Below are 22,500 nucleotides of genomic sequence, written 5' to 3' on the forward strand. Positions count from 1 at the left end.
ATACTGTCCAATCTTTGACAGCTTTGCATTACACATACTTGACATAGTCACCCCTACTGCGAGGCATACATGCACGTCGTGCGCACATTCCGTATGACATCGACGGTATATGCCCATACACATGTGTGCTGTGACACTATACATACATGTCCTATCCCCTGCTGTGGCACTTCATTGTTGAATATCCACTGCCAGCATCAGCGTGGGTGGTGGCATTGTTCTGTATTTGAAATCCCTATGGCGGACCTTGAGTTATCCCGGCTGTGTACATGTTGTCCCACTGCTGTGCACACGTTGTCCACAGTCGTTGGTATGCTCCGCGGCTTAGCACTACATAACCACCTTTTACCACTCTCTGCCTGATGGACAGGTATCTTTACCTACACACACCATTCACATACAGTGCAGATTCGTCATACGTATCATGCGTTAGACACCAGTACATCACGTGGGTTCGACATACCTTTCCGGTCTTTTGTTCCGTATTCCTCGCTACTTGCTTGATACACGTTAGTGTTGTCTTCAGTATTTGTTCGGTATGAACATATGGTTTGAATATCCGGGGAGTCTTCCTTATATCCGTCGTCACCTGAGGCATGTGGGTTCATCATGCCAATAGCTGTTCATCGGTGTGTACTTATGCGCATATCAGCGGTGCACCCCCTCTATTCATACGTTACGCGTCGGTAGTAGGCCATGGTTCATTCCTCGTGTGGGCGTTGGTTATTTGCACTACCTTCGTGGGGATGCTATGTATTGTATCATGTTTGTGTGACTGCATCCGCTATGTGTGGTGTCAGGTACATTTCGCTGTGGTGTTAGCCGTGGATTGTGTGTGTTGGGTATGGTATTTTGTTCGACATGTGGGTGTCCGTGTCTTGGCGGCATCTGTCGATGGCATTATGCATTCAGATGTGTAACATAGCTCTTATATTCCTGTACACAACGGATGCAGAGATGCATCAGCTGCTGCTAGTGTTTCCCATGCGGGCTGTTGCGGGTATGCCGCTGTCATTGACTGCCTGTATGTTTTTGCTACGGTTTCGGCTGGTATCCCTTTGATATGTGCGATGGGGTATATCTGCGGATGTGGGTGACGGGTACGGGGTGTGGGCCTTGCATTAATACATACACGGTATGCTTGTGTGTGTGTTCCATCCCTGCTTGGGGAGCTGCAGGTTACCTGTCTGTTGTTCTGGGAGTGTTTGTTTTGTTGATGTCGTGTGGTGTCGGTATCGCCTGCATTAGGGTTGCCACCTTTTCAAATGGCCAAAGTGGGACATTTTTGGTACAAACATCAGATTTTACAGGCCGACACTAACACACGGTCAGTACAAAGGATAGAACTTAACTTTTTTGCCTAAATAACAGCTTAGTCTTGTAGCATTTTAGTTGCTTTTTCTGTTTCTTATAACATTTAGGTATTTTAGATACAGGATAACTGTTTTATGCAACTATTACATTAAATATAGGAAATAATTTTGTCCTAAAATCTCAGGACATTTGCCATTTTTACAATTTTTTGTCAGGACACAACTGCCCGAAGAGGGACTGTCCCTCGCAAAGTGGGACAGATGGTAACCCTAGCCTGCATGTGTACTTCCTGCATGTATTCCTCCTTCACATCGGTTATATCTCTGCGGATGTTCGTACGTGCCTACTATCCATTGGCATTTTGTCACGGATAGTTACGGTGATTATGGTCCTGTATTTGGGACGGCCTGTATGCTACCGGTTGCCTCCTATTCGTGTGGCGCTTGCTTACTTAACAGTCGTGGAACACACAGCGGTATTTACGGGACGGTACGTGGCCACGATCGGTGCTGGGATAGCACATGCGTATTTTCGCCGTACATGCCTGCTGCTGTATAACGTTGCCGACGTATCGTGTTGAGTCTACCATATGGCCGCCATACATACGGTCATGGTTTGTACATGCGTCCATTGCATCTCCTGTTGGCTATGGTCCTGTGGTACATTCTGGGACATTTCCGCTTTGCATCGTTTTATGTCGCCATGTGCCTAGCCACTGAGGAGCTCTCAGTACTACTTTGTGGGTACTGCTGTACATACGCCTGTGTTTCATGTACTGTATGCCTACGCATGTTATTCCACTCCGCCTGTGACATGTCACCTACATACACATTTTACAGTGGCACACACATTACACACACACAGCAGAACACACGACAACCTCACCTCGCACAAACACATATTGCCGCTTTTGCACCGACGGTTGCAAACAGTACCTACGTTTACTGCATCGCCGGCGGCGGTGTGTACCTCCGCACTCATATCCTATGAATATGACACGCACATGTCCTGTTACTGTACCGTGGCCTGGCGATCATCCCGACCCGCGGATATGCATTGATGCAGGTTGACATTTCCATGGCTGGCGTTCCCTGCTCTGCCCACCCTCCCGGATGATCGGGTTGTCGTTCACTATGTTTACTATGTGGAGATTTCGCGTCTTACTTCTCTGTAAACTTGCATCCCTGGGATTCCATATTTACCTGTTGTACTTTATATCTGTGTATGTGTACATATATTTCTACGTGTGTAATGATATCTATCTCCGTATCTGTGTATGCACATAAGTACATATGTGGTCGACTTGCGCCAAAAGTGGCAGCATACGGCTACGCCGTCTGCTGTAGGACCGGCGTGCGGTTGAGGTGTTGGCGTTCCATGCTCCGCTGGCTATTGCGTGTGCAGTGTTTGGGTGATGCCTATGTTGGAGTCACACATAGGTCTGCCCATACGGTACACATTACGGGCGGACATGTTTGTGTGGCATCCATTTCACTGTGTGTGCAGGTAGGGAGGTGTCAGTCCATGGGGCCTACGCAGTCAGAGTATGTGCTATACGTTCCCTCTTTGCCAGGGCATAGGCATATTGGGTACGCCTCCGTCTACCTACTGGGGCTGGCACAGTGTGTTCTTGGCGCTGAACGCCCTGTGCCTGTGCTTGCCTTGGCAGTTGTGGCAGGCTTGGTGGCCCTACACCATTATGTCCCTGCAGCAGCTGTTTCCGCAGAATCATATTGTGTAGCATACAACATACTATGAATATGTGGGCACATGTGCCTGGAGAGTACTGCAAGGCTCCACCGGATGTATCCAAGCACCGGAACCGTGATTTCAACATCCCAAACACACGCTCTATGATTATTCTGGTTTGTGCGTGTGCCTCATTATGGCGTTCTTGCATGTGTGTGTGTGCATTTCTGATGGGTGTCATCATCCATGGCTCCAGTGCATAGCCAGCATCCCCCACAAGGTGACCTTGTGTGATGTCCCCCCTGGCGAATACCTGATACAGCTGTGAGGCATGCCAGATATGGGAGTCATGGTAGCTTCCAGGGCTGCCAGCACACACATCCATGATAATGCCCTGCGCATTGCACATGACCTGGCAATTGATGGAGGGGTATCCCTTGCGGTTTATGTAGCGTCTACCCTGCGCCCCGGGTGGTGACTTGATTTCTATGTGCGTACAGTCTATTGCACCCAGGAACTCCGGGTATTGTGCCACACGGTGGAAGTGGCGCATATTGCTAGCCAACTCCTCCTGAGATCTGGGGACGTTTATATACTCATGGGCATGTCGTAACATGGCATCCAGGAACTGGTGTAGTACCCTGGATGCTGATGCCTGTGAGATGCCCATTATATCCCCGGTTGGCCTTTGAAAGGTACCTGTAGCCAGTATTCACAGGCTCACACATACCTTTGTGTCCACTGGGATGGGCTCCCCTCTGTTGTCTCTTGTTCTCAGGTGTGGCCGGCACAGCTCCACTATTTGCTGTAACGTGTCCCTGTCCACCCTGTAGCGCTCTACTATCTCCAGGTCTTGCAGCCCCTGGTAGGTCACCCTTGGTCTGAACACTCTCCTTCTCCTCTGAGGCCTACGGTAGTTGTCGGCACCCCCCTCCGCAACTCCGTCTGTCTCTGACACATACCGATGCATCACGGCCACGGCGGCACCCAACATATACATATTAAAAATTCCCCGTGTGTTTACACCCTACGGTGCGGCGTTTGGGAAATCGCGCTGTGTGTTGTGTGCATTCACACTTTATACTGTTGTGCTGTACACCCGGTGATGTAATTGGTTGTGTCTGTGCGGCCGTATCTGTGGATTATCTTCCGTGTTTTACCGTTGCAACTGCAACGCTGTTGCCTTTAGTGTTACATTACACTTGCCTGCATTGGCTTAGCTTTGCATCTTACCTTACTGTTTCTGCACGTTGCACCTACTATTGCCTGCAGTGCATCCTGCAGGCACATGGCATATGATGCATTTTGTCTGCCACCGCCGTAATGCTACCTGTGTACTTGGCTGTGCTATTTCGGTCCTTTGCTCTTTGCATTTCTGCTACATCCCCTACTATCTTTGCATTCCTATGCCTCCCCTTTCCCGTTTTGCGGGAGTCTGCATGCAGAGTTGTCAGCTGCCGCCGTTTGCCCTTCCTGGATTGATTGGTGTTGATTGCTCATTACGGCTCCAATTACACTGCTTCCACATTTCCTCATATTCTCCGCATTACCTTCCTATATCCGTGGTTGTTGACGGGGAGGCCGTCCCATGACTGGGTTGGGGAACGTAGTCATCCTCGTGCACATGCATCTGTGCGCGCATTATGTACTCTCAGCACATCTATTTCCTCACACGCCGGTCCTGCTGCTGTGATGTGCATTGTACAGCCCATGTTTGCTGGCCTCCAATGTGCTTCCTCCTACAGTGGCACACCCCTCTGCGATTGACATGTATTCCGTGTAGGCAACTCTTCGGTGTAATACCGCTGCGCCGTTTGCTCCATCCTTACACCGGCGGTGGTTTTGCGATTCACTATTATCTGCCTCATTTGCATGGCATTGACTGCTAATACATGGTTATGGCGCCGAACACTGCCGCCACTCGTTGACAACCCTTGCGCTGGGGTTGAGGCTTTCCATACATACTATGGTGTGTGGTGGCTGTGCAGCTGATGTGTATTCTACTGCTCTTTTAGGACATTGTCATATTATTTCATTGTTTTGCACCTTCTGTGCACATGTCCGGGGGTTCTGCTGTTGTTTCTGCGTACATACCATTTATGTCATTATTTACATTTTGTGCATGTTTTCTTTGGTCATTCTCGGTGCCTTTCGCCATTGGCATATTGCACCTGTATGATACCTGACGTTGACAGCCTTCTGTTACCCCTTGGTCATGTTTGGGTAAATGTAAACCGTTTTTTTTGGTTTACATTGCCGTGCCCTTACGCTACGCCTGCGCCACTTCGTGGATTGCTATTTGCCTTCATTTGCATGGTGCAATACCGCACACAGTGTGTTTAGCATACCTACACCGGGGGCGGCGCAGGTCCGGCGCACGCCGGTAGTGCACGTGGGATTGGTTCATACCTGAATCGCTCGGTGGCCATATTTGGCTTTATAACGCCAACGCTATGCGGGCGCCTGGCGCAAGGTTCATGAATCCCGGGGAGTATTAGTTTAGTATAGCCATACCTAAATGGAAATAAAACAATTAAAAGAAAATGGAATATGCCCGAGTCTGGTATCTAATAAGTATCTGTTTTGCCTTTTTTTTTCTTTTCAGGCTTATCCCCATGCTGTCCATGTACAGTCATCCCTCTTGGGCAACTTATAATTATGTTAGTTCATTCCCTAAGTGAAAGTCAAGTGGTCCACTCCTTCTCCAGGATGTGAGGTCAGCAATAACTAGGTGAGCCACAAACACGTGCTGATGTCTGGTAGGGATTGGAGTTGTGTGTGTAAGGTTTACTATTATCTTTGTGCATGCCTGAACATCCAAGGAGTTAGGCATACAATGAAATACGGTGTGTATGTTCAAGATTCCATATGGGATGATCAAACATCTTGTCCCCTTTGCAAGCATCAACCTCATGTGATTCCTATTTCCACAACTGAGCATGGTCAGAAGTACATTACCTCCCCTCCCATCCTGAATACAGTGAGGAGGCAGAGGCTCACCATTGTCTGTGCTCCCCAGTGCCAGCTCAAGGAAATTCTCAAATCACTAGTGAAACTTTGGTCACACTAGTCATAGTCAGGGTTTTATCCCTCTATACCAGCAAAGCTGGCCTAGTGCTGTAGGTTTTCTATGCACACATAATCATACATATACACCTTTTTTTGTCTTAATGCATCAGTTACATTTTCAGAATGTATTCCAATAGTCTTATAAAACAGTATATAAAACAATAAAAATGTAATGTAAAATAACCTGATTTGTGGTTGGACTTAGTAGTGGAACAATCAGCTTCAGTCTAGATCATATTGTTTAATTCTTAGTACAGAAAAATATACACCTACGGTATATATTTCAATTTATGTTGCACAAATGATGCTATGATTGGCTACAAAATGTCCACTAGTATTTATCCACAAACAGCTAACACCTTGCATAACTGCAGTTCTATTTATTCATAATTACAGTACCATTTTATCAATTTGTCAACTGGCTGAACTCGTAATGCACAGATGGTTCTTTTCAGGAGAAATACAAATATAAAAGCTGTTTATGTAAATGGAATTAAGCCATACCATTTGCAACCAAAGATTATGGTAGTCAAACCTAGCACTTACAAAAATAAGCTTGCTAGAAGTTTATGGTCTTAATTATGTTTGGTGATCTGTGACTGTCAGAAAATAGTACTGTTAGATATATGCACTGATTTTCGACATGAAGTGGGCCTTGGGTTTTTTAGTGGTTTGAAAGCTAATTTAAACAGAGGTATGCTTTCTGTAGTCTAGTACAACCACAATTAGGTCCTGTGAATCTGGGTACTGTCCATAACTGTTTTTCAGCGGTCTGCCAATTGCAAAAGCCTTCCCGAGCAGCTCTCACGCTGATAACTACAGAGAAAATATTCTCTACATTTTACTATATCTGATAGGGGTCTTATGGACCAGAAATATGAAACATGCTGTGGTAACTAGCAGTATCTAGTGAGTGCTGTGCTACATAACACTAAAGATAACACTTTGCCCCGTATGATTGGCATGCAAGCCTAGTGAGTGAATGTTTAATTTGTTAAATGCTAAGCCTGCATTAATGAGTTATTAGTGGGGAATGGTGTACCATATGCTGTATTAAAAAAGGTGTTGATTCCCTTCTAAACCATTGTTTAAAGTGGATTCTGAGCTGCCTGCTATTCAGCCCTAACTCATATATGGGGATTACAGTCTAGACTCCTGCAATTTATTATGCATTTTTCTTATACATGGCAATCCAGTTATTCTTATGCATTATAAGTCTGAATTATAGCTTAAAGCCAATGTATGGTCTGTAGTCCTACTGAGCCTATAAACAGTGTCTTGTTACTTTATAATGTCTCAGTACTACTAGCTTAAATGTGATTCTAATAGCTTCTATCAAAAATAAGGGAATGTATATAAGCTAATTGTTTATTTGTGTCTTATGTAATGCTTTTTTGTTTAATTGCCATCACTACCTGCTATGTGCTAACTCTTGTTTCTCTCCACCATTTTTGTCTCTCTTTCTCCCTTAAGTACCCTGCTCTCCATTGCGCTGTCGATTGACACAGTCACTAAGAACCTACCTACCTGGTGACAAAGGACCATATCCAATTACCTGCAGTCTCATCTAACAGCCTTATATTCCCTGCACCCTCTCTCAAGGAAGCAAGAAAGTATGTGGTTGTCTAAGTCCTGCTTGTAAAGCTGACTACCATCTACTATTGCTTCAGGGGTTCTAAAGTACGCTCTGAACCTGGACAGCCATCAGCCTTTACCCTCCTGGGTCTATATTATATTCATGAATGCTTAGGTTGTCGAATACAACATGATCGACACCTATTCAGCAAACGCACATGTCAGTGAAAGCTCACAACAGAGAAAAACACATCACCGAATACTTTTACTTGGCCAACACCGTTCCACCCACTAACAAAAACAAAACACACTTCCCACTACACCGCTCACTACATACTACCCACCCAAACAAAATAAATAAACCACATACATACACTAACCTAAACCCTACTTTTAAACCTAAACTAACCCTTACATACATTACTTTCTATGCACTTACCTTAACCCACACCCTAACCCTAAGGTCCGTAACTATTGCACACTTACCTTACAGAGCTACACCACAGAAGGGCAACCTATGCTGAATTGGGATTTCAAATTTCGTGGTTTCCAGCGTTCGATGTACTCACGGTTTGCTCATTAGGTGTCGATCATGTCTTATTCGACAACCTAAATGTTTGCGAATATAATATAGACCCACCCCCTCCTATCTACCCTGTAATCAACACACCTCTTCTACTTTATAGTAACCCCTTTTACTAGCTATCACTCCTTCCCTAGTTCTAAACCGGCTAGCTCCCTTACATAACTACCTGCAATACTGGATCTGCCCACTAGGTGGCACCCTTATCCCATCCTTTATCTCCTGCTTATCCCTCTGTTATTCTTATACGTTCATAGGTTCATACTAGGCTATCTGCCCTAGGGCATTTATAAGCCTAGCCAGAATGTGTTTGGCTTTCGCCACCCATTTTAAATTTATATTGCTATGCCCTTTTTCGAGGTTAGTATACTGTGCCTCTGTCTAACATTGACACAGAAGTGATACCCGGGGTAAACCTACGATCTCCCATCCACTCATCAAGATTCCTCTTGAAGAGAGTCAATGAGGGACTCTGCCTAACCAGGATTGGGATTTTATTCCAGAGTGAAGGGAGCCTCTGGGTTATGAATCTGTCCCTCCAGCATGTCCTATTTATTTCAGTGCTGAGGTTCAAGTCTCTCGAGCGCATAGCTCGATGGGATTTGGATTTTCTGAGGTGCAGCATGTCCATTAATTCCGGGTTGGACATGGCTTTATACGTCAGGCACAGATCGCCTCTGAACAGGCGGTATGCCACTGAGTAGAGCTGGAGTTTCTTTAACCGGGCAGCATATGGCATCTGTTTGAGCCCTTTGATCCTCTTGGTGAGGTACTTTTGGGGTCTTTCCAGTTGCTGCAGGTGTCTGGTAAGGTACATCCCAAAAGGGGCATTGTACTCAATTATGGGCCTGATGAGGGATGAGTAAAGAGGCACGATGACGTCCCCTGATCTAGATGTGAATCCCTTCATGATTAGGTGGGCTATATAAAATGTTTTTCTAACCACTTTGGCCACGTGGTTGTCAAATGAGAGATTGCTATCAACTTGGGTCCCCAGGTCCCTAATTACTTCTTCTGTACTTAATGGATTACCACCTATGTGGTAATTTGTGGGCCCTTTGTTTTTGCCAAAGGGGTGACTATAAACTTTTTGGCATTTAGCTTGAGGCCATGGCTCTGGCACCAGTTGTCTGTTTCTATGAGGCCCTTTTGGAGGATGCTTGTGTCGACTGAAGAGTCGGAATTACACTATATTTCTTAAGTCCTAGACCTGCTCTTAATTTTCTCACTTTACCCTTTACTTCCACTCTACACCCACCTGTTTTCTCACAGACTCAGAATTTATCTTTGATCTTTCCCATGCCTGACTTACCTAACTTACCATCAATAACCAGCATCACTGATAGTTTCTTCTCAAGCTTCTCCTTCACTTGTCTCTACCCACTCCATTCGCCCTGTGGGCTCACTCCACTCCCCTACCCTACCTCCAATTCCCACCCACCCCAGTGGTCCTACTCTTTACTATCTAACCACACCCCTTCCCTCTCCCACAAATCACAAAGACCTTCACCATTGGCCAACTAACTCCAATTCCCTCCTTTCACTTACCACTCCCTATCTATTCCACCACACCCTCCACCTCTCCCTTTCCACACCTAGTATTCCTCTGTGCCTATAACAGAAACCTAACAACTTACCCTTCCAAATGTATAAACTACCCACCCCAGTCCAGTTATAGAGATTACTCATACTTAACACTTCTACCACCTTTAACTTAAGCCTACCTGCTAACCTTCTATGAACACCCATTATATCCACACCTTCTCTATTCCAATAAGCTAACTACCTCTCCTTCTCTACCTATCTTCACTAACCATGTTAACATAGCATCTACACCCAGCTATCTACTAGCAAAATACCATAGGATAGCCCACATTAGATATAACTCTCCCAATCCCAGAAAATCTCTAAATCTATTTAGTAAATTCCCAAATCCTTGACTTCAAATACTACTCCTCTCTTTAAAAGATGGAGACATTCACCCAAACCCAGGCCCAACAACTGCTACTACCACTCAACTCCTCAACCCCTCTACTATTCATTCCCTTACCAAATCACCAAACTCACTCTTATTAGCTCACCTCAACATACGTAGCAGTAATAACAAAGTTACACAACTCCATGCTCTCTTGAAAGTCTACTCCTTTGACATTCTTTGTTTAACAGAAACTTGGTTAAAACCTGTAACTAAAGACAATGAAGTCATCCCACCTGGTTATAATATTTTATGACTTGACTGAGCAGCCAAAAAGTGTGGTGGGATAGCTATCCTATTTAAATCTGAGTTACAGATTACTACTTATGACTATAAACCACCTCAAGACTCTAACGCTGAAATTCTTATAAACAAGCTTCACCTTAACACATTCAAATCCATTTATATTATCTGTATCTATCTTCCTCCTGGTAATAACATTGCCACCATAAAATATATCCTTTGTTGGTTATCTCAAAACTTACCCCAAGAAACCATAATCCTAGGTGATTTTAACATTGATTGGAAGATTTGTAGCAGTAGCCACCCTACCACCCATATTAACCTATTTGTTTTTTCTCAAACCATTACCTCCCCTACCAGGATAAACAAGTCTAATAAGAAAGAAAGTACCTTAGATTGGATTCTCATAAATAATCATCCCTAGATATATGAAGCTGGAACCCTCCCTGATGATGTAAGTGATCCCTCACTTACCTATATCATCAGGCTTAAAACCAATCTTCCATTTCCAACCACTCTTAGGACAATTAGAACCAAGAAAATCTTCAACCCTAATCTCTTCCAAAGAGAACTAAGAGCATGTAACTGGTCTCCCTTAAAATACCTTACACTGGAGGAAGCTGTTAATTACTTTAATTCTAACTTCATAGACGAGAACTAAATCTGCCCCATGGCTTTCAAAAGAAACCAAGCAAAAAATCCATCTCAGAAATAAATACTGGAATAAATCTCGTTTAACTAAAAATCATGTAGACCAACAAAACTTCAGACAGTAGAGAAATGGAACTAAAAAAGCTATACTTTCTGACAAAAGAAACTACTACCTACAATTCCAGCAGACTCACCATAATAAACCACAAAAGTTCTGGGCGAGTTTTAACCAATTATTATACCCAGGTCAATCCATCACACCAAACCCACAAGGCACAGACCAGGAGAATCCCAAGCAGACTGCTAATGCTTTTAATACATTTTTCACTGAGGCCATTCAAACTCTTGCCAGTCAGTTATCAACTCAGAACTTAACTATATCTAACTCTAACACTATCCCACCCCCTCCATTTCTCTTTCAACCAGTCCCAACAACATATATTCTTACCATTATCCAGAAACTGAAACCATGCACTCCTTCAGCAGACCAACTACCCACTGAATATCTATAAAAAACAGCCAAATCCATTGCCTGTCCCATTTCCATTCTCATCAATAGAACCTTCAGTGAAGAGCACATCCCTAAAATCTGTAAAATCTCTCATATTATCCCCCTTCATAAGGGTGGTAACTACTGAATTATCCAATTACCGTCCCATAGCCCTACTTTCTCCATTGACAAAGATCATGGAAAAATGCATCCACAGGTAATTGCTAGACCACCTAATCCAAAATAATTCACTTTCCAGCTGTCAATATGGTTTCAGACCTTCCCACAGCAGTACTACTGCCCTCCTTTCCTTTACTGACTGTATTAACAAAAACCGTAACCTCAATCTGTTTCCTCTGCACTGTTTATAGATCTGTCCAAGACATTCGATATGGTAAATCACCAGATACTTATAAATATCCTCAAATCCATGTCACTAGATTCACTAGCTATAAAATGGTTCCAGTCCTACTTAGATAACAAACAACAGGCTGTGCTTTGGCACAACATTCTGTCTACCCACCTGCCTGTTAACCTTGGTGTCCCTCAAGGGTCCATATTAGGACCTCTCCTGTTTTCTATATTTATCAACAACCTTCACCTAGCAATCCCCCAAGCTACATGCATACAATACGCAGATGATTCCACACTTATATGCTCAGCCACATCTATACCTGAACTTCACTCCCTTACCCAAAAGGTGTTTAACACAGTTGAGAAATGGTTTACACAGCGCTGTCTCCTTCTGAACCCCCAAAAAACTAAACTCCTCCTTTTTACTCCTACTCGTAAGTCCCCCCCCCCATAAACTTCACAGTAACATCCAATAATGGTACTCTCATATCCCCAGATCCAACTACCAAACTACTAGGTATCACCATAGATAACAACCTTAACTTTGACACCCATATTAACAATACTCTAAAAACTGTTAATAGAAAACTAGGCTCTCTCTACAGGATCAAACCCTTCCTCTCCTGCAGCTAGAATAGCTATTGCTCACACCCATCTAATCTCTCCTCTCCTCTATGCCTCACCCATGTATACTAATATACCTAAAAACAACCTTAATAAAATGGAAAACTCCTACAATAACATAGCCAGATTTGCTACAGGCAACCCATTCAGAACCCACCACTGTTATAATCTAAAGCAGCTAGGATGGCTTGAATTACAAAATCAGCTTAAATTCCACCAACTGACCATTTTCCATAAAACCTACCAATGCCCCTATACTATCTACTCTCATCATCCCCTGCAATAATCTGAAGACCTTACGATCGTCACATAAACTTCTTGTAAATATTTGTAAATCAAACAACAGGGCTGGGGTCTCTCTTTTTAATTCTGTTGGCAAATCCTGGAACCTTCTTCCTAGTAAACTTCCCTTACTTCCCTCTATATCACTTTTCAAAATCAAACTGAAACTTTTCCTCAAAACACACTGGTTGTGCCCCTGTACTAAACCTGACTAATCAACTAGCTCTTCTTACTTGGTTCAGCCTACCCTCCTCTTCTCAGTAATCAAGTTCCTTTTTGTTAATAACAACAGACCTTGTCCTTCTAGATGCTATTACTTACATCTTCTGGAATCTCATTAATGTGACTACTTTTTTATTAATATATTCTATATAATCAGTTGCCTTTTTTTGCTTTATTATATATTGAAACTGCATTTTGTATTGTACTAATTGTATCTGCTTATTTTTCACTATGTTATAAACTTCTGACCTCTTTGATTTTTCTCTGTACTGTACCTGCAATGTGCATTGTCTACATTAATTTTTGTATATATGATTTTGTTTTTGTTTCCTCGGGGCTTATCTCCCGGGGTCTCTACTGAAAATGGACATGTATCCAGTTAGATTAGCCTGGTCAACAAATGTAAAATAAATAAAATAAATAAATAAATAAATAAAGATAAATAGATAATAAAGAACATCATGAATTGGCCCATCAATGTTATGGAATTCTGTACCTTACAAGAGAAACAGATATCAGCAAGCTAAGAACAAAAAAAGGGGCTTTTATATTAACACTACTCAGGTTATTAGTAGTGATTTTAAGACAGTGGCTGATGTGAGAGCCCTTCATCAGTTAGTAGATCCTGGACAGAGAAAATGCTACTGTCTTTGCAGTGTGAGTTGATTTCTACTAAAAAGAGTTAATGTAGGTAAGTGGAATTAGGCCAAAATGTAAATGAATCTGCTGCATCTCAGAAAACTTTTCCTTGCAGTGCAATGATCTTGGAGTTGGTACATATATTAGTAGAGTGGATGTGGAGCTTCCCCTTCAAAAACACATTTAATATATAACAAACCACTTCTGCAGTTTGCTGTTATTTGCAGAGAATCACACATATTTTTCTTAGTTTCAGGTCATGACTATAGGGCACCATACTACATAGATGCATTGTGTGTAAGAGTGTTGGAGAGATGGAACGGGTCTATATTAAATCAGCGATCACTTAAAAAAGCAAATGTTGATTTATTGACCCCATGTAAGCGAAAGCTTACAATCCCGAACACTTAGAACAGCAATTTTTTTCCCAGGGAAAAAAATCACTGTTCTAAAAAAGAAAAGAAAAAAACTTTAAAACATTACATAAGGTGGGGGGGAGGGCTGTGCCCCCCACACCCCCCTACTTAAGTATACCAACTCTGAGATCGCACTACAGTGACGAAAACGGAAATATAACGAAGCGACTTCTGTCAAATGTCAGACTGCTTTCTTAAAAATTCATGTAAAAAAGAAGCAAGTTAGGCATTTATTTTTGCATGCTTCAGTTACTTTTGACAGGAAGGATTTATTGGGCTTAGCTTGTGGCTTAGTTCAGGCTCTTGACCCTACCAATTCTGGTGTTACTGGTAAGAGAAAAAGGAAGTCATTACTCTCTTGGGATTTTCAAACATTCAACAGGAAAATGAATGTTAGGGGACAACTTATTTTTTCTCTCTTTGGGTTTCTAATTCGGATTCTGGTTAGAATATTTGTTTTAATAGTCCATTGGAAAGATTTTATTGTTCTGAAACCATATCCAGAATGAAACACTCGTTTCACTGGGAAATAATGATCTTCCACTATCATTAAAAAAATGTTACGATTTATGGCAACTGGAATTTCTTGAACAAACAACAGTTCCTTCTGCTATTTCAACATTGGAGGATGCATTTATTATAATCTGCAACTTGCCTGATAGCCAGCCTGTTGCCCCTAAAAATGCTCCTCAGTTTAATATGTTTATTTTTTCTAAAGAAAGACCAGATTCAGCTGTGAATTCCTTGACAAATACATCTGTTGCCAAACATCTGGTAAATGCTAATTTCTCCCATCTGACAAAGATGGGAAAGCCTTTGAAAGATTTTGGGAAAAAGTATAATCATCTGCAACATTTATTTTTAAAAACGTAATCATCAAGCTCATGAGTTAAAGTTTATACTTGCCGCTTTTGAGAATATGAGGAACATTACATCTTCTTTTCCTTTGTCTGAGGAAAACATCATCTTTGTTTAATCTTCTTTCTTTTGTGTCTCAAATGACTAGACATTCTTTAACAGGAGATTTGCTTTGTTACGTAGACAAAACCTTCCCAAGGATGTAATAGCTGAAGGTTTGAATTCCTCCTTAGAGAGAGAGGTTGCATTTGGACGATCTGCTGCAGAGCTCCTTAAAAAGTGTGATGAGAGAGGAAAGCTGATTTTGAGAGCTTCTCAGATTTTTCAGCCTTCCTTCTCCAAATGTGTCAGTAGTGTTACAGCTACATCTCCAACATTTTACAAAAAGCAAAATAAGCAGACTCAACAAGTTTCTGGTAAACAGATTTTTAAAAAGCAATGTCATGAGAACTCCAGGAAAAACATCAATCTATGCCTAGATATATTCCTGAATCTTTTCACAGAACACAAGGCCTCACCAAGGGAATTTCTCAGGATGCTAGGATTCATGGCATCCATGATTTTCACGATTCCTTTAGCCAGGCTACATGAAAAAAAATCAATGGTACATAAAGTCAGTATGAACACAACATCAGTAACGCTGAAATTCCAGATTCCTGTTTTGAGGTTTATGAAAAGGGAACTTCTTTGTTGGACCCATAGACCCATTTTATTTCAGTCCAGATCTCCCATTTTCCATTCCAGCTCCAGCACAATCTTTAACTATAGATGATGCAGACTTTTCTGGAAAGCAGTGTCTAAGGGAGTAAAAGTGCTGGGTCTTTGGAACAAAAAGGACAGGCCAAAACACATAAATGTAAAAGAGATGTTGGCAGTAATAAATGCTGTCAACTGTCTCATCATCTCTGGGTCCCAAGACCATTACAAGTGGTTATGGACAACACCATAATAATAAACAAATGAGGAAAACATATTTGCATCTCTGTGCAGACTAAACATGGTAGCCTGTGATATAGTTTTTCTGTGCAATCTCACTTTACTGGTACCTTACATCCCATTATAGCAAAATTTAGTGGTAGACAAGCTGAGCAGGATGAGGCAGACCCTCTTGAATGGAAACTGAAACAAGGCATATTCCAGGAATTGCTCCAGTTTTGTGGAACACCTCAGATAATTCTACTTGACTCCATTCACAACAATTAGCTGACAAAATTCTGCTCCAGAACTCCATGTAAGAAGCACAGGAAAACAAATGAATTCTCTTTATTGTGTGCTTTTCCACTATTTCCACTGATATCAACAGTCCTTCTGAAGATTCAGAAAGAGGCTCCAAAGATCATTGTGGTGAATGCCTTCAGGCCCAGGCAACAGTAGTACTTCCTTCTTTTGTAAATAGCCAAGTAAAATTACCACTTGCTTACTCACAGACTGGGCCAACTCACACAGGAAAAGAAGTGTTTGATACATCCAAATTCAAAACAGCTTCACCTAACTGTCTGGATGATAGTCTTAATATCGTTTAGGTACCTATTTTCTGAGGACATAGAGCAGGTACTCAATGATGCAAAAAATGCTACTAGGAAATCATACATTAATAAATGGAAATATTCTCTAGACAATATTTGTATGAGCTGTTATTCACTGGTCTTTCTTACTCCACTGGCAAGGTTCATTTGTTAGCCATTTCAGCATGTCTGCCCATGGATCTTCCCCTTTCAGTGCATTTCTGTGTTAAAATGTTTCTGTAAGGGGTGTCACATACCAAGCCTCCTATAAAACAGGTGGCTTCTCTATGGGATTTTGCTTTGTTTTAGAAAAATTAACTCTTGCTCCATTTAAACCAGCTTATCAGGCTAATATGAGACTCTTAACATGGAAAATAGTTTGCTAGTTCTTCCAAGTTCTGCAAGAAGAATATCTGAGTTGCATGCATTTATGGAGGATCAACTTCACCTAATTTTCCACAAAGATCAGATTAACTTAAGTAATAATTCCTCCTTTATGCCTAAAGTGGTATCAAAGTTTAATTTGAGCCAATATATCTATCTCACTGTCTTTTTCCAGTGCCTAATGAGGGAGAAAGGATCCTCAGTACTCTGAATTTCTAAAGACAATTCAGACATCATGTAGATAGAACTAAAACATTCAGAAACCCTGATCAGTTATTCACCTCACATGAAGGCAAGAAGAAAGGACAGGCTGTGTCAAAGCAAACTATCTCCAAATGGTTGCCTCGTGCTATTACCTTTTACTACACCCACCCCAGTAAGGCAATTCCAGGAACAGTCAAGGCTCACTCTACTAGAGACTTGGCTTCATCTGTGGCTTTTTGGAAAGAGTTGAATTCTTGAACTATTCTAGAAGCAGCAACTTGGACTGCTATACATACCTTTTCAAAGTAATACATAATAGATTTCTTCTCCAGGTCTGAAGCAAGCTTTGCTATGTCCATTTACCAAAGGATTCTGGACACTCATCCTTCCTCCTCTCAGTTAGTATAAGCTGTGGAAGTCTGCCCATATAACTACAGCTGCTGCAGTAATGATTAAATGATGAACATAATAGAGTTGTATAAGTACACTTTCCAGAAGAATAGATGGGCATTCAGAATCACCATTAGCTGAAACACCTGATGTTCATAATGGTCATTTGCATATATCCCATGTGCCTTTGATACAAGAGGTTTGGGAGGTCACTCAGTGGATGTTCTAGCTTTGCTGGAGTTTTCATTTTGTTTTTACTGATTGTTTTTTAGTGACCTTCTCACTTATTGTTTTAGTTTGTTGTTTGAGATATTTTTGCAGTGACCCTAATGATAATGAACATCGGCTGGGTATAACAGCCCTCTGTTTCTTATGCTTAGTCAAATACTCTGCTTGTGCTGTGCTGACAAGTTCATAACAAGGCTGAATTATGCATATCCACAGCTAGTGGGGTTTGGCTTTATTGGCCTGAAATTGTCCATTAAAATGATGAAACAAGACATGGCATTCAGAATCGCCAATTAGCTGAAACACCTGATGTTCATAAGGGTCATTTGCATATATCCCATGTGCCTCTGATACAAGAGGTTTGGGAGGTCAGTTAGTGGAAGTTCTAGCTTTGCTGGAGTTTTCATTTTGTTTTTACTGATGGGATTTTTAGTGACCTTCTCATGTATTGTTTTAGAAGAATAGATGTTCAAATGATCACTGCTGCAGTAGCCACTTCCTTACTCTATCTTCCTTATTATTGTATGTTTTTGCTACTAGGGTGGGGGCTTTTATTTTACTATCGCTGGCCTTTTCATGTCTCTAGCCTTCCAGTCTCAGTTGGCATGATAGCACTGAAGGGACTGGTACACAAACAATTATTTTTCATCAGTTCTGCTCTGCTGTTGAATGGTGTGGCACATGGAAGGTGCCGCTAAGCTTTGGATGCTGGCTTGGTGTTATAGCTGTTATATCCTTAACTGGATATAATCCATATAGCTATGGTACTTCAGCAGTGATTATTTGAATATCTGCTGAACTGATTTTGTCTATCTTCATCCAGTTCAAAGTTGGGGTTGCTGGATTCAATCAGATCTGACCTTAATACCTTCCTCTATACCTTTGGATCTGAGGCTCTTACTCTTCTCCTACCAATAATTCCCTCCAATTCAGTAAGTTCCTTCAGATCTCATTTGCTGACTGAAACTTCCAAATGTTTCTGAGAGCTCTACTTTTCAAGATAAATGAAAGTATCTTTTTCTACAAAAACAATTGATGTTTTTGACTCTTCTCTTCAATTTTAGATCATTACCATGGTTTATAATATGATTTTTTTTATAATTATAGTAAAGCTGTGTGGTTATAGTTTTAGATATCTTACAGATAGTTACAGGGCAATTGTTAGAAATAGATTAGCTGTTAACTTTACTGCATGACTGTGTTTCCCTATCTATGTATAGTGTGCTACTCACAGGTCGACTATGGTATTTGTGTTGCATTTGGATCCAAGGTCAATAAAGGCAGAAAAGCCTATTCAAAAGGATTGCTCCCTCTTCAGACAGGCTCTTCATCTTCTTCCACCCAAACCATGACTTCTGCAACAAGGCCAGCCACTGCTTCTCTTAGCAGTAAAGTAAATAAAAAGAAGGAAAAGGAAAGAAAGAAATCTATGGAGAAATAAAGAGAAGTAGACAAGTCTACAGAGAAAAGATCTGAAGAGAAATAATAGAAAGAAAAATGATCTGAAAAGTCAAGAAAAAGGTCTCTGTAATTGACTGATCCTTTGGATCTGGCACCTAAAATTCCAACAAAGTCAGATCCAGCAGTTGTATTGATCCAATCTTCCTTCTCCTCAAGCTAGATTCTTTTGAGTCTTTTGAATTTTGCCATTGAGTCCTTGGCTTCATTCATCGATTTTACAGGAAAGATGATTCTCCAGACCACCGTCAGTGGCATCATCATTGAGATTAGTCCGATCCACCAGAAGCCTTGTTGAAATAGGAGTTGACCTAATAATGAGGACATTATTAAGGACACAAATCCAACTGGATGTTCTTCTAGTGCTGTCCCTGGGGAGATCCTGGTACAAGCCCATCTACCCTTTCACCTCTTTTTCTGGTACCGGTTCACTCTTTAGATATGGTTCCTGCTGGTCCGAGCCCTTCTGACACACTTCAGATGGATCTGACAGTTTGAGAAACATCAGTGTTAATTACATCCCTTGCTCTATTGACTCCAATTCATTTTGACCAAGATGAATATCAGAGCCAAAAAGCAGGTGCCAGGTTCCCAGTAGTGGAGCTGACTCTCTGGGCCTCAGCACTTGATAGCTTGAGTCTAAGGTCCTCTTCACAGCCAATCTCAATTGGACTGGGGAAAGTTCCTGAGGATTTAATAGTGTGTTATGGAAAAATATGTTGTCTCATGATTATTCTTGACAAAATGCATATTATCTTGCAGTTTATTTTTTCACAAATGAGTCAAATAAAATGTTTATACTATGTTTATGTTAAAATCAAAAGGTAAAATAGATGCATTATTATGCAAAATGCAGTTTCACATAAGTTGTTGCTTTATATTTCAAGTGCCTTACAACTGCAAATTATAGTGTACTGACAGATAACTGAAGGCAAAGTAAGTGCTGAAGGAGTTCAGGGATGTTGCTATGTTTAAAAGAGTCTGGGTTAAGAATGTTAATAGAGGAAAGAAAGAAAAACAATGTGTCAGGAATCTTTTGTAAACTCTGGCCTTCTCAGGCTGAGGGATGAGTCATTGCAAGGATGTCAGTAAAGATAATATGTATTGGTACTGAATGTGACAAGGTCTAAAGATAAATTCTTAGACCAGATGGTCTATGTTTTAAAAAGGTATATTGTCAAATGCTCATGTGAAGCTCTAAGTGAAGATGATGAGAACATATAAAATAATTAAAAATACATTGATTTGTTAAAAGCTATGTAAAGTCAGAGTTCTGCATGCATGAAATTGATAAGAAAAGCCATAGAAAATTCACCCCGGGGATCACTCCAGTGGCTCTACTCGAGAGAGGCACTGAAAATTAAGGTTGCATGACATGATGCCAGGGTAATCCTATGGGCTAGGCTTGTAAAGGCTCTAGGGCCATTAGCCTAGTACACACCTAAAATATGAAGTTTTCTTTTGTTCTTTCAGACTGATTTGAAAATCTTGGTAGGCAGTCTCCCAGCACTGTTTCTACAATAAACCAGTACTTTGTACATCCTGAAGCATTACTCTTGACTCTATTTACTTTAATATTTGATGCCATACTCGGGATCTGAACTTTGGCATTGCTGCAGGGCACTGTGGAATAAACTGAAAGGGCATAGCACAGGAAGTTCTTCTATGAATTCCACACCTTTTTGTATGGATTATTCAGAGATTTGGATACTTAACATTTCAGGGTGTGCAAACATACTAGACTAAAAGTGGGGAAAATGGATTTGTGAAAAATGTTTTTTTATTCTTTTAGATAATTGTAGTTAAAATAAGTGGAATGAATGAATAACTATTTTGTTGAATGAGTTTGCTTGTTAGATATCTGTAAAGTAATAGTGGGTGGACCCCACAGAAATTTGCTTGCTGGGTACAGTGGCAGCTGGTGACTTCAAATCAAAGGGGGGCTGCAGAAGACAGATAAATGGGTGGGGTCAATGGGAAAGGGTGTGGCCAACTAGAAAGGGGTGGAGCTATGCTCAAAACCACAAAAACTGGGACTTTAATTAAATACGCTTCCCTGGGTGCCAAACCGTCATTATGAGAGTCCAATCAAGACAAAATGAAGTGTAGAAGAAAAAAATATTTCAATGCACTGGCTACATGACAGCTTACTTATTATCTAGATGGGAACAAAAACGTTGTGAGACATGAAAAATTAAATTACTTTTTAAATACATTACTGGAATGCCAGTCAAATCAAATATAAAAACCAAGCAGCACTCAACTCAAACCACTTCTCCTTGCACTGCAGTTCTAATTATAATTTATATTCACCTTTATAAAAGTACCAAGTAACATGCTGAAAGTTGCAATCTCTGTGATACCCCCACTTGTAAAAATGTTTCTTATCAAAAAAAAGACCTGCTGCCTGACAACAGCTATCTACTTGTTTCATGGAGAAAACATGATCAAAGTAAAAAATGAACAGCAAACAAGAAGCAATATCAAGATAAATTGCTTAAAGGATTACTGCACAGGTTATAGACCACACATGATAGATTGACATTCTGTTTAGTTTACTGTTAAAGCCTGCAAAGATGACTGCAAGTCTCCAGCAAATGTAGGGAGCTTCTGAAAATACTGTAATCCTCTCACGTATTACAACTACTGTCATATGCATTTAAATACCTAAGGCTTATACGTTATCAGTTATGCAAATATTCTCTGCATGGCAACAACAAAAAGGCTTTCAATGTTGGTAATCCTTTAACGGTATGCTTATTAAAGCTTACTTGCATCTTACAATCTCAGACATGTTTCCCTGATGGTCATTAAAGCCTTGCTACTTAAACACAGAGAAACAGGCAGTGCAACACATGCATTTTCTGAATAATAATAAGCATAAATCAATAGTATAAAAATATGACAGAAGACCAGAACATTCTGCAAAATCAAGGACAGATGAAAAGCCACTATAGTACTTGTGTCTACCTTGGATGGGGGGATACTCTGCACACTTACACTGCATAACTGCTCCTTGCCTTTCTTGGACAAATCCAGAGTCACTACATGGCGGGAGTGGGTTGCAACAAGCATGTCACAATTTGAAATGTCTCTGGCTGACAGTGATGGCACTGACACATTTGTCATACCTCTCAACCTCAGAGCAAGAAATCTGAGCAAAGCCATAAATAGAAGTGGGACAAAGGCCCAAAAATAAGGACAATTTTTTAAATATTGCTCTTATAAACAACTTAGAAAGATAATAGAATAGTAGGTCTTGCATTAGTATGAATTTTCTGATGGGTATGAAATCTGAAACTCAAATGTCTGCCATTATTTTCTAACTTCAGCTTTTAACAATTTGC

This window comes from Protopterus annectens, chromosome 1.part1, assembly GCF_019279795.1.
Source record: "Protopterus annectens isolate FY-2018-M chromosome 1.part1, PAN1.0, whole genome shotgun sequence".
NCBI classification, from domain to species: domain Eukaryota; kingdom Metazoa; phylum Chordata; order Ceratodontiformes; family Protopteridae; genus Protopterus; species Protopterus annectens.